The sequence below is a fragment of the Melanaphis sacchari genome, unplaced genomic scaffold (genome assembly GCF_002803265.2).
Source record: "Melanaphis sacchari strain LSU unplaced genomic scaffold, SCAv2.0 Contig128_pilon_pilon, whole genome shotgun sequence".
NCBI lineage: Eukaryota > Metazoa > Arthropoda > Insecta > Hemiptera > Aphididae > Melanaphis > Melanaphis sacchari.
This window is the reverse complement of record NW_020270519.1, coordinates 443600-457799: the sequence shown is the minus strand read 5'-3', so window position 1 is coordinate 457799 and position 14200 is coordinate 443600. Positions and strand designations below refer to the sequence as shown.

The window sequence follows — 14200 nt, the reverse complement described above, 5'->3', positions numbered from 1 at the left end:
ATCTTATAAGTTAAATTAAAATAATAATGATTTTGGTAGATTTTATAAATAACATAATATGATTAATGTATAATTATTTTCTCCAGAAATTTTAATTGTCTTTCAGACTCTAGTTTGATAAATGTCAATTATTATGTATATTTAAAAGTTCAATACTTTAAATACATTATTAATTAACGCGACAATAATTATCGAATTACCGAGCGCGTTCATTTATGAATTTACCAAAAATCGCGCTTGGAATATATTTTTATTCGTTGTAATATTAAAATGTGTGTTTAAAAAAATAAGTCATTTTTTTTCTTTTTAAAGTTCAATTTACCACGAAACACCTAAAATAAAACAAAATTACACTTAATACGGCCACAATACCGCGTGCACCGATTTACGAAAGGTCAAACAGACGATAGTTTCTAAGTGAATCGCGGAGTACACGCTCTTAACGGATTACATAATATAAACATTCGATAATCGTGCTACAGAGCCAAACATGCGTCATACATAATATTATGATAATATATATTATATAGGTATACAGGGGCGTGCCTAGAAATTTTTTTCGGGGGGGGTTCAATATTTTTACTAACACGTACCTATTTTAAGAGTATAAGTGTATTTATTTTACTAGATAATAGATATTAATTTCCTATGTTGTCAGTATCAGTTTTCTTAGGTAATTTATTTGTTCTTAATTGGAACAAATCCGTTATTTTTCCTGACCTTTTCATCTTCTACAAATTATAATGGAATTTGTATTAATAAATAATAATCATAATAAATTTATATAAAATATATTAATTTATTAGACAAAAATTAGTACAAAATATTAAACTTACGTGGCAATATCGTATTATAAATCTTTTGATGTAATTCACTGTATAGTTATCTTGGTTGAAATAAACCGTGTTTAATTTTTTTACGTGGCTACACGCGACACATTTCATATCGAAAAATCTTAGATAAAATACAATAATCGATATGTTATCGTACACGCCCTCCAGTCAATCACGCGTATTTATAGGTATACGAATTTTCTATACCTATATCGCTCACATGACCCAAAATAATGAGCTTGTTTCACGATAGCGATTTAAAGACACCACGTCCATGTGAACCAAACCTAATCAAGTTTCACATATAATATATATATATATATATATAATATATATATTACATATATTATATACATTATAATATATTATATATTATAATATTATGTAAAACTTTTATTAACAATTATTTTTATTTTTCGGGGGGGGTTTGAACACCCAAAACCCCCCCCCTGGGCACGCCCCTGTAGGTATACACTCGGAGGTACAGAACAATACGAACGCATCCGCTAAACTCGATATTGTTTCCTTGCGATCCGTATCGTTAATATTTTAGGAATTGTTTTGTGCACAATATATACCTGCAAGTTGTATATGTACTTGCTGCAGACGTCTACACTGCCGCGGAGAACTTCCTCTGCGGTCTTATACGTATATGCGTACACAAGTGTGTATAATAAATAATAATTAATAGCAGTCTGCAATAATAATAACTGCAATTACAGTTCATCGCGAACACAGAACGCGTGTGCATAATGCATATTGTATACGGAGTGGTCGGGCGCAGGGCGATTCGTGTGTTTGGGAAGAAAAAAGAAAAAGAAAAGAAGTTCGTATCGTCTAGCTGGACTCTCCGCGGCCGTACGCGAAAACGCAGTGTAGCGTTTGAAAAACGTAAAGGTACCTATGAGTCTCTTTTATAAGTGCGCCCGAAAATTCCGAAAATCAGAATTCGGACGAATCGTCGTTATTGCAAAGGGAAAACGGGGATGAGCGTGCTCGGCGAATCACTCTGTACGCACACGCATAATAAAGAGAACTACGGTTGTAGTATCGGTCTCATCGCCAGCCACTAGACAACCGGTGGTGGTATTTACAGTATTCATAATAATAGAGGCTAAGAAGGCATTAGCCTCCGTCCGCGAAAAGATCTTGCGTTACGCGCAGTGTTCGCTGCACCGCAGTCGTCGAACGTACCTACGCAACAATCCGTTCGTGCTGAACCACTACACTGTATTATTTAAGTGAGTATATAACTGCAATACGTATTACCTGTATTACACTCTCGCGCGTCTTGACGTTATTTTGGCATTTTTCAGTATATTATTCGTGTACCGTAAGCCCGAGTAATCGTGTTTTATACTGCACGATACAACCCCGCGCGTTCGCGAGTCGGACACGTGTAAGTTACCTATAGGGGTGTTGTTCGTCGCGCGACGTTTAGGAAAAAATGCGTAGAAAAACTATTGTATTCAGGTCTTTTGCTTATTACTGATAAATCATTTTTATTTATTTATTTATTTTTACCCAACTGTCCGTCGATATCCATAGTTCTACATGCATTCGAGTGCAGTTCGATTTTTTTACGTGGCACGCACGCTTAACCGGTTAAAACATTGTTAATAACAATTGTTAATCTGGCTCACTATAGTGCTGTTCAGATTTCCCACGAAACCACATAATGTTTAATACTATGTAAGTATTAATTACAGCTAGGTATGTTTTTTAACCGTGCCGCTGCAACGCATTACATACGCAAGTTTTTCTCTAGTGTGTGAATTCCTCTATATAGCTGCTGCAGTATTTTCTTCTTTAAGCTAGTCGGTCTTTGAAATTTTTTTTAATTATTGCACAACTCGTATTGCCACGGACGAAATATGTGTACGACTTGGTTCGATGGTCTGTTATTTTTGCAATGTATATTGAGTAGAATATAATATACGGCTGCAGCATGTACACAATATTACAATAATGTATACCTAGTGTTTACACAGTCGAATCAGGTCTTACATAAACTTGAAAAATTCTAAAAACAATAATACATATAATTATTAATTACGATATTATTATATACGGAGAAATTTAAATTTGGCATATAATTACCGTTTTCGTTATAAACTTAGTCTATTGCAACAGAAAGTATAGTAAAAACTGAAAACGACATTACCTATACGGTCGGGGTCAAATAATTTAAATGAAATATCAATTAATAAATAGGTACCTATTACGTAAAATATATGATTAATTAAATTTATTTTATATTTTAGATCGTTCATAATTTATACTAACTTATTATATAGATACTCATATAATAAAAAATAAAAAAATATTTTTATATAAAGGGCTTGACTTTAATATTAATTTTTTCTTCCTTTTATTTAAAAGAGTTAATTTTAATTTTAACAAAATGTACATATAATTAATAGACATATAAGTACATTTAGCTTACACAACGAGAAAATAATGAAATAAATATGTTTGGTTAACACATGTTATTGCGTATAACAATATACATTCATGTACATACATAAACATGTACCATTTTCTCCCCGGGTAGCTATTACATTGCTTTTACATAATATTCTTAATTCTTATTATAGTTCTATACAAGTAAATAGTCCCATCCAGTGTTTGCATGAGATTGCGTACACGATTAGATTCAGATTAAATTTCGTGCAATATGTACAGTCTAATTATTTATTCGGAGTGACATTATCAGGTACGGATCATCTGAGGAAGGAATAAATTTATGTATACATAATACATAGGTACCTACTTTATGATTAAATAGTTTTCTTTGTCTTTCATTGTGTATTATACATCATACATGGAATAATAACGTTCACAAAACGAGTTATGCGTATATTTTGTACATATATATTATATATAGAAGTTTAAACTCAGACTGTTAGATCATTAACACTTTACGGGTCATGACGATTTTAATAAACCTCCAATTTAACAGATATAACATACGAACATAAATTATAAAATAATTAATATGTACGATTTGAGAATAATATGAAATAATATTTTAAGGTAGGTACCTTAAAACGTCTAATTACTATCGTCTATTTACCTGTATTATAGGCAAATTAAACACATTCGAACAATTTATACCATGTACAAACTAATAAAATATATCGTTTGTTTTCGAATCTCGGGTTAGATAAATACTGTTATGATTATGTATTAGGAACAATAAATGAATTAACTCGGTATTTACAGTCGACTTAAAAGATCATACACGTGCAGGACATACGGTTGACGGCTTTTAAAACGTAATTGATAATGTTTTGTAAAATATGTTGACTTTTTAATCATTTCTATTATTACACGAACAAAGTTTGTTCAACGTTATAATTCGACAGTGAATTAAATTATTACTGTTTGTTGAAAAAAAATTTTAGAAAATTTTTCGATTGTTGGTTTTATTTTTTTCGTCCCCGAGTAAAATCGTTTCATACCGATTAAATTCACCGGAGAAAAAAAATCTACGTTTTTTCGACAATCCGCCGCACAAAATCGCTAATTAGAACAGCAAAAACCAATTTTCCACGAAGCAAACCGCGATTTTCCAGTCTGCGTTATAAAGGGCGCAGAGGATGAGGGTTCACCAAACCGTGATTCCTCCGAATAAAGAAATGACGACTGCCGGGTTCGATTGCCCGGGCGAGTCGCGTACCATGACGCTCGTCATCATAGCAGCAGACCTCGCGATGTGCGCAGCATAAACTTGTACCTACCTATGGCATAAACTGTAAAATACAACCAGCTATGATAGTTATTAATATTATTATTGTATTACAATAATTCATCCGTGTACTCGCCACCGATAACGATAATGACCTAGTTTTAGATTTAATATTATAATTTATATATATACCAAATCAGAAATATCAAATATTATATGCGCGATTCGAGTTTTCGGTCTATATAGTTGTGAAATTTCACAGCATAACAATAAAATATTATACGATGATACTGTTATACACATCATTATCGTATAATATTTATATAATAATATGCTACCTTATCTGTAAACTAGGTACATGATATACATAGGTACAAATTTTGGCGGGAAATTTTTTGGGGAAATAATAATTCCTTATAATATAAATAATAAAAAAAAAAAAAAAAAATATGAGACATAAGTCATAACCCCCATGGCCCATGACACCCAAATATAGTATCGATGTACAAATAAAAATTATTAATTACATCCTTCACATTCAATATCTGTTACTCATACATATTATATCTATAAGATAATGAAGTAAGTAGCTAATAATAAACGCACGTATAGTTATCTGTTTAAAAATTACATGATCGGTTTATATCATTAAGTAGTTATAAGCTTTAACATTTTAATAATGCTGCGGGAAATATTTCAAAAAAAATCTTTAAAATATTTAATTAGTTAATTCGCGTTTCAATAAAAATCGTTTAAAAATATTTTGAGGACGACGATATTTACGGTTGGTTCGTGTTTTTCTGGTATAGGTACCAAATTGTCTTCGGATAAAATAACTATTTACCTATTCCTAACTCTAATATCGTCTGTATTGGGTGTACATCATCTATATCTGCACAAATACCGTATATAGGTAACTGTCGCAAAAAATAAATTACGATTTTTTTTCAATATTTTTTCCGGGCCTGCTTTCAAAAAATTTGAACACAAAAATATATCTAATTTAGGTGCACTTACTTTACGAAGAATTTTACATAAGATGTGCAGAAATCGCCATATGGTTTTTGAGATCTAATCCCCGCGGATCTACCTATACACAGTTTGTCATTCACTACGCGAAAACGTGCAGGAGAACGTAAATCGTAACAACATATTATAACGACGCCGTAAATATCTACTGCAATAGTTTGTGGCGATCTCGCGAGTAGCCAAAGTCGGTAGGCAGACAGGTAGGCAGGTACGTGTTTACGCGAAGGAAAATAATTAACGTCGGTGCGTTCATTTTACAATTTTGTCTATGTAGATATACAGATCCGACGGCGAACAGGTGCACGGCAGGTAAAACTTGGTAAATTTGTTGTACAAATTGCACTCGAGCTGCAGCGGACGGCGATACGGCCCATCCATCAGCCGCTATTATTGGCGTCCAAATACACATAGAGCATCACATTATAATATTATTCAATTGCACACACATTCGACTCGCACGAGCGTCGGCCGCCGAATGGTCGCCGTGGTCGCCCGCGGTATCCGCGGTTGCAGGATGAAGGAGGTGCTGTTGGTGGCCCTGTTGTCCGTCGTCTGGACTCTGCGACCGATCGGCACGGCGGACGTCAAAACGCCCGCGCCCGCGCCCGAGGCGAGGGCCAACGACGACGTCAACGACGGCCGGTCGTCGCCGGCGGCGTCCGCCCATAAGGCGTCCGGCGGCGGCGGCGGCGACGCCAGCAACGGCACGTCGCCGTGCGACCGGTACCTTCGATCGGCCGAGGTGGAGGTGCGGAACCCGCGGAACCACAAGTTCGTCACGTCCAACGGCTGGGCGGAACGGCAGCGGCCCCGGCCCGAGATCAGCGTGTACTCGCGCGTCGAAGAGCTCCCGCCGCCGCCGCCGCCGCAGCCCCCCCGCGTACGACGCGTCTTCCACGGCAGCAGGACGGCTACCAACATAGCGCCAGCAGCATCGGCCGTCAGAAACATCCAAACGGATCATATACCACGCCACGTTGCCGGACGTCCGGTCGCCGGCCGTTTGCCACGCGGCCGCATGTCCGGCAACCCGTTCACTCGGTCGGCCGTTTCCGCCGACTTCGGCAGCTTCTGGACTTTCAGCAGGTGCGTACACCCACGACATCGAATGCTGAACTGGCCGCGGTCACGTCGTGAGAGATGCTCTTCACAAGTGTTGTGCGAGTGATGCATGCAGCACGCGATATCATGAGATTTATCTATTTCGACGAGTGTTTTGAAATACTTGTGTTTTTCGGTACCCGCGCACTCGCGGTCCAAACGAACGCCATTATACAAAAATACTCTCATAATTCTCTGTGCAATGACATTTGTTTTTATTCCACTATAAATCGACTGAACCTATTCTTTTTTCTTTGATTTTTTTTTTTTTTCTGACATGTGTCAAAAATACCGCGTGGTACTGTGATCGGCCCAGATGTAAAAAAACCAAAACGGCCTTTTTCCAAAGACATAAAAAAAATAAATAAATAATCGCTCTTGAATAAGAGGCCCATTTTATTGGATATTTTACGCCGATATTAAGACTCTCTGAACGTCAAGACCCCGCCGATGATACAAACGCCACTGATTTTACATCACCGTTCCATTTGATGTGACCGTGAATCGCTCATCTTATATTTGTTATTTGAATTTTCGGTTGGGTTTGAGACGTGAGTTTCACAAAAACAAATAAGATATAGGTATTATCCTTAACATATACCTATCGTGCAATGGTCCAGAAATGCACTATTAATCGTTTTAATAAATTTATTATTTCATATCATACGTTCAAAATTAATTATTAATCTTATTTCTTCTAAATCAACAGTTGTGTAAATGTAATATTCTATAGGTCCACGATAGACCCATTCTTTGAATGCATACTATATTAAACCGGTATAGGTATCTAAAAATAAAAATAAAACCTTTGGTAAATTTCTAATATTTTATACTATCTGGGTTAAGCGCACACGTTCATTTCTCAATTTTATTTTTCTACGTGATTGAATTTAATCAGATATATTTACGTCAGATGCTTTGAGAAAGTATTTGAATTGCTTTGTTCAAGTATTTTTCCAAAACTATTGAATATGCGTTATTACGTACCACTAATTTCTCCCCAAAATCAAAATAATTAAATAGAGCGATAAGTTGTATATATTACCTCACTATCTAAATAGTGAAAATTAAGATTTTTGACATTTATTTTTTCGAAAAACATGCGTATGACGTGACTGAACACTATACTAACATTTTAAATTCCTATAAATTCCCGCGTCTTTGGTTCTTCCCTCTTGATTTGATGAAACGTGCATTATACGATAAAGGTAATAATAAGATGACATCCCCTTCCGTTTAAAATTCTTGGGCACGTCGTTTATTTCGAGTAGGTACTCAAAAAGTATTTCAATACTTTTACTGAAGAACTTGACAAAACTTCCCACCTACACACGTATCGGAAAGTCAAATCCTCGCGGGTAAAAAATATCTACCTAATTCATTATTACAAACGTCTAAACATAGACAGGTACACATATATTATGTTTGATAAATATCGACTCACTCTCTCTGTTCGCTGTAACTACAAAATATAAACGACATCCGTTTCGTTCACAGGAAAGCGGTGCCGGACAGTTTGCAGCGCAACCGATTGACGTCCTACGAGAACGCCTACAACCGCGGTAGCAGTGGCGGCGGCGGCAGTGGCGTCACGTCGGTCACGACCAAGTCGACGGCTTTGTACGACAGTAAATACGACGAACCGGCCGAATTTCGCGAATCATTTTTCCGGCCCAACGAGCTAACGTCCAAGTACGCCTCGTGGGCCGAACCGTTCTACAAGAGCTGGTCGTCGTCGTCTTGGGACAAGGACCGGTCGTCGTTCGGCAACAACAGAGGTTCGTCGTCGTTCTCGTGGGACAGGGAGCCGTTAAACAGAGGCGGCGGCTCGTGGGAAAGGGACAGGGAGCCGCTAAACAGAGGTGGCGGTTCGTGGGAAAGGGACAGAGAACCGCTCGGCGGTGACGGCGGCAGTCCGTGGGACAACAGAGGTTCGTCGTGGGATAACAGGGGCGCATCGTGGGACAAGGACCTGGTCGAAGTGCCGTTGCAAAAGCCCTATAGAGACGGCGGCGAAGGCGGCGGCGGCGGCAGTAACAACTTGTTCAACAACAACAAGTATAATCCGGAAGTGGCGGTCGTCCATTCCGGTGTGATCGACGTGAGGGGCGATCGGCAGCAAAACGGATCACCACATCCCGCGCCGCCACCGAGGTTCACCATCATCGACGTCGACCCGAAACCGTACTACGATAAACAGCCGCCGACGATGCGGTACGACGAGCGCAGCAAGCCGATGGTGCAGCAGAACAACATGCGGTACGAACCGCCGCAGAGACCGATGCGGTACGAAACGTACGTGCCGATGCAGCAGCCGCACACGCGGTTCGAACAGCAACAACAGCCGATGATGTCGCCGTCGCCGCCGTCCATGCGGTACGAACAGCAGTACCGATCTCCGCAGCAGCAGCAGCCACCGCCGGCCACTCGGTACGGGCAACAACAACAGTCGCAGCAGAACAATCAGCCGTCCAACGGGTATGTATCGCAATGATTTTATAATGGAGTCGAAAAACTTGAAAATCTAATGCGAGGCTGCTCGTAAATAGCCATCACAATAGCTATCTATTTACAATAATTATTATTAGACGTCACATTAACAGAATTTTTTTTTTTTTTTTTTGTGAATATTTTTTAAGTTCATATTTATAGCACGAAATTCAAAATTTAAACGAAGAATACAAATTTAAAATATTTTTTAGTAATTGATGAAACGATATTCGCGAAGAATTATTGCTTTTACGTATACATTATTATATTTTATGCGCGCAGTGACGTTTAGATTATCGATTCATGCTATATTGCCCATTCGGTGATGTGCCCAGAAATGCTTGTTGGGTGGGAAGGTTATTTTATAATAGTAATCACACGATTCGGCGAATTACTAGGGCAGAACAAAAAACGCAAATAGCGAATCTTTATAGAGTTTTTATAGAGTTTATAGGAGTTAATTACAGCTTAACTCCTGTAAACTCTATACATTATACAATTTTATGACTACGGAGACTGAGATATAAATTTTAGGTAACTAAAATATAACTATAACTATTTAATATGTAGATATACCTAGGTGCGTTTTATATTTTAATCGTTGTCATGTTTATAAGCCATAAGCGTTAAGGTACGTTATCCTCGCAACATCAGACTGCGGTCACAGTCTAGACGCCGACCATATCTTATATATGTTCCGGACTATTGTATTTTTCATTTCCGCATTTCACGAGACATGGATTTTAGTGCACATTTTAAAACTGTGTTTGCGTGTTCACGGCCACGGCGTACTTTGTGTTCGTAAAATCCATTTTCTAATAAGTTAATTTTTAAATCGATTTGAGCGTTATAAAAACATATTGCATGCAAGGGGAGTCTTCAGGTCGATTTCATAAGGGAATGAGGGGGGGGGCGAAATTTTTTTATTCTTACGTATAACTTCGGTAAACCAAAACTTAAACCTATAAAGTTTTTGATGTAATTTCAACGTAAATTAGCTTTAAAGATTGCAAATATAATACAGTAAAATAGTACCTACAATTTAAAAGTAAAAAAGAATAAAAATAATAAAAAAAAAGAATATATTTATTTAAAAATTAGTAATACTTAGTTGATATGTTATATAACAAAGTCCAAAACTCTTTTAATAGAAACAGCAAAATGATTAATAATGTTGTGTGTATTAATATAGTTTCTTTCGGTGTTTATTTAAAAGAGCTAATCCTGTCAGCCACCTGTTCACTCATTCTGCTTTTTAATCTAATAAACAATCACCAAAGCAATAATAAGCATAGGTAATGAGTGGTAAATAATTTATTAATTTAAATACTTTAATATTTAAGTTTTTAAATGAAATAAATGCTTATTAATGAATAATTGATTTTCTGTAATCAATATTAAAGCATAGTACCAAATGAAAGAGAAGTAAAACAGCCATATAGTTACCTGCTGATTTTTTTTTTTTGTTAAAAATCAAATTATTCCTTTTTTTAGAGTGTAAGGTATTTGCAAATTTGTTTGAAATAAGCTATAATGTTCAGTGGAATGTCGTTCTACCTTTTAATGTAATTATTTAATTGATTTTCGACAAATTTACAACAAAAGACCTTAAAAAACCGTTTTTTTTTTTATAAAAACCACATTTGACGCGAAATCTAAGTGAAGGAATAAGTTTTGAATTTCAAAACTTCTTATTCGCCATTAAATGGGATGCCAGAAAATTATGTGAATAAAAAAAGTAAAAATATACAATTTTTTTTTCTTACGGCCCACAGACAGTAAAGCTGTTAGAAATTTTTAGTGTAAGTAAAAATAAAAGTGTACCTATATTAGTAGGTATTACAAATAGTACAATTTACAGCATGCATAATTTTATTCTTTTATATAGGTACGTAAGTATTTAAAATATTAAATACTTTAAAAAAATTAAAATCGTGTTTTAAAAGATTATATATTATGCAGTTTATTAAAGATCTTAAATAAAAGTTTAAAACTTTAAAATGTATTCTAAATTATTTTAATGTAAATGTTATAACTGACAAGTGAAAATGCTACCTGCGAAGAGTTGAGAATCTGCGTTCTGCAGTTGCTACGCTATCTGGAAGATAGAATAATATAAAAATAATTTTTCTAATACAAGGAAAAATAATAACAGGATATTCTTCAATGGCGTTAAATACATTGTTTGGAACTTCTAAACCTAAAATAAAAAAAAATATTAAAAATTTATGGATATTTTGTAAGACAAAAATAAAACATCACGCGACTTATGGAGGGGGCGACCGCCCTCCACCCCTCTCAAAAACGCACCTGTTGCATGCTGTTTGCGTCATATATTAATATATTACACTGAAAGAAATTATCATACGAATTTCAAAACTAAGATTGTAAATTTGAGCATGACGTACGTTATATTCCTGTATCCGTAAAATTTTTTATTTTTTTCTATAGGATAAGGCTGTAAAGTGTAAAAACGTAATTCTTGCCTCTCCATGTAATTTTAATTTTGCGTTGAATAGAGATATTAACTAGTACATACCTAATAATAACTTAAATACATATAAATGGGATAGCTGCGTAGATCACCTATAAAAAAAATAAATAAATAAAATACAATAGAGGAAGATATAACCCTTAACCTTCCTCTTCCTGTGCACGTCACTAGCTATCTCCTTTTATACTACGAATCTATTATTTAATTCCATTCCACGATACAGCGGTAATGACTCAAAAATTAATAACAATAATAAATTATATAAATTTATATATAGATATCCATTTTTATAATAATACAGTAAATACAACTTTTTTCAAAATTAAAATGCATTAATCTGCTTATAAATACTTATAATAAAAATAATTATTTTAATAGCAATATAAAAAAAAACCATACCATGAAATATTTTTATGATAATATTGGCCGGTTAGGTTATAGAATCATGATAATTTTCGTTTGAATAACACAACTGTACTCTTTTTAATGATAATATATTTCATTTGAACTTTTTTCATGATATTTACTATTCGTTTTTAATAATAAAATGATGATATTTTCAGTTATTATGAGAGTATAAAGAACAACATCAACACTCATCAGTTCATGACAAGTTGGACGGAAGTATCGACTCAGGACGAAGTATCGCCCACGCACACCGTGAACCTAGATATTTCTTCGGTCAGTAATTCTACTGGCATTAAAAACAGTACCAGGATCATTCCAAGTACAAATACGACAAAAATACCAAAATGAAAGTTATTAATTAATAAATATATATATATAAGATATATTTTAAGTAATATATATTTGTAATATTGGATTTTATATAAATAACAATTCTCGAGCATAATAACTATATTACATGGAACAATGTGTTAAATCAAAATGTGCTTCTACACTATCGTTATATTACATGAGCAGTGGCGTATTTAGGAATTTTTCACGAGAAAGATCCAAATAAATTTCCCAGGATACAAATATAGACGAAGAAATTAAACGTTTAACAAAACAATTTTTAATAATAATTTAAGGTACCGTATGACTTATAAAGTAGGTACCTACGGACTAAAAGATAAATCCGAACGTTGAATTCTGATTCTGATTGCACAATCGTTTTCAGCATAGGTACTGATTGAAACACAATAACTAGAAAAAATTATAAAAATAAAAAAAAAAACAGAGGAAGCACTTCGAAGTAAAAAATATAATTTTAATAAACTATAGTAATTCATTTGATAACGGTATTACCAATATGAATAAACAGGTATGTGTTCTAAAAATATCGTAATTGTGTATTTGTATAGGTATTTATTTATTTTAAATTTCAGTTCAATAAATGTTGACAATGTTAAAAAAAATTAACTTATTTTTATGGACAAACCTGGGTTCCTAGTTATTTTTCGAAAAACGTTTTTTTTTCGGAAATTTCCCCCTCCCTAAATACGCCGCTTTACGGAGTAACTTAACCTAACCACTTGGCACCTATAGTGACTAGTACAGTTTTAGTACCCATAAGTAGCAGATTATATGATTCTTGTTTGATTATCTATTTATTTTCTTTGGATCTTTATCCATAGTAATAGTATAATTCCTTCATGTATAATATTGCATTTATATCCTTGTAGGTTTAATCACCGTCTGCAATGTAGTACAATATTATTATAATATCTTCATAATAAAGGTATATGATGTATATATTTAAGCTGCCGGCCATATGGCTACATAGACTAAGTATAAACTATATAATATACTTACCGTCATCTATTGCATTAGATCAGACATGTCAAACACGCGGCCTTCAGCTCAATTTTTATGTGGCCCGCGGCTACCAATATTAATGAACCAAAAAAAAAAAAAATTATATTAAAATATTAATTCCGTGTCACAACTATTTTTGATTTTTACAGAATGTTTTATTAGCTGGTATATATTATTATACTATCTTATCTTCTGAGTTCTGATAAGCTATAACCTTTTTTAATTTAGTTGTATCTGCTGTGTTCGGTAAACGTAAAAAATTAAATTGAAAAATTTGTATAAAATATTTATTTATTTTTTGTTAAATTTTTATGTGCGACCCACATAAGTAATCTATTCAATATATTTGGCCCACTTGATATTTTAAGTTTGACATGCCTGCATTAGATTGATAAAAAGTACCTATTAAACGATTAAGTAATTCCCCAAATTCAAATAAATAACCCACGCAATAATCAATAAAAAAATTTCAATAATAGCCAATGGATTATAATTTTTAACTTATAAGTAATTCCCAACTAATAGGTAGATCGTGTAAATGTAACACAAGATATATACCTATATAGTAGGTAATAAAAAACAAAATTTATATGAACCAATTTTACAGCAGGTACTTGAAATTTGAACCTACCTATTTATGATAAATAATAATAATATATATAAATTATACTACTTTTAAATGTACAGATGAATAATTAGTAATTAATATTAATTTTACCTATCTATATAAATATGCATGAATAATACTTTATACGAATTATACATGTATTTATATACCTACGTGTGTATTTTTTTTTTATT

The 14200-nt window shown here is 34.2% G+C and overlaps 1 pseudogene; it reads left to right on the top strand.

Annotated features, from left to right (window-relative positions):
- Positions 1–1664: 1664 nt before the first annotated feature.
- Positions 1665–13400, top strand: LOC112591062 (annotated as a pseudogene).
- The last annotated feature ends 800 nt before the right edge of the window (positions 13401–14200 follow it).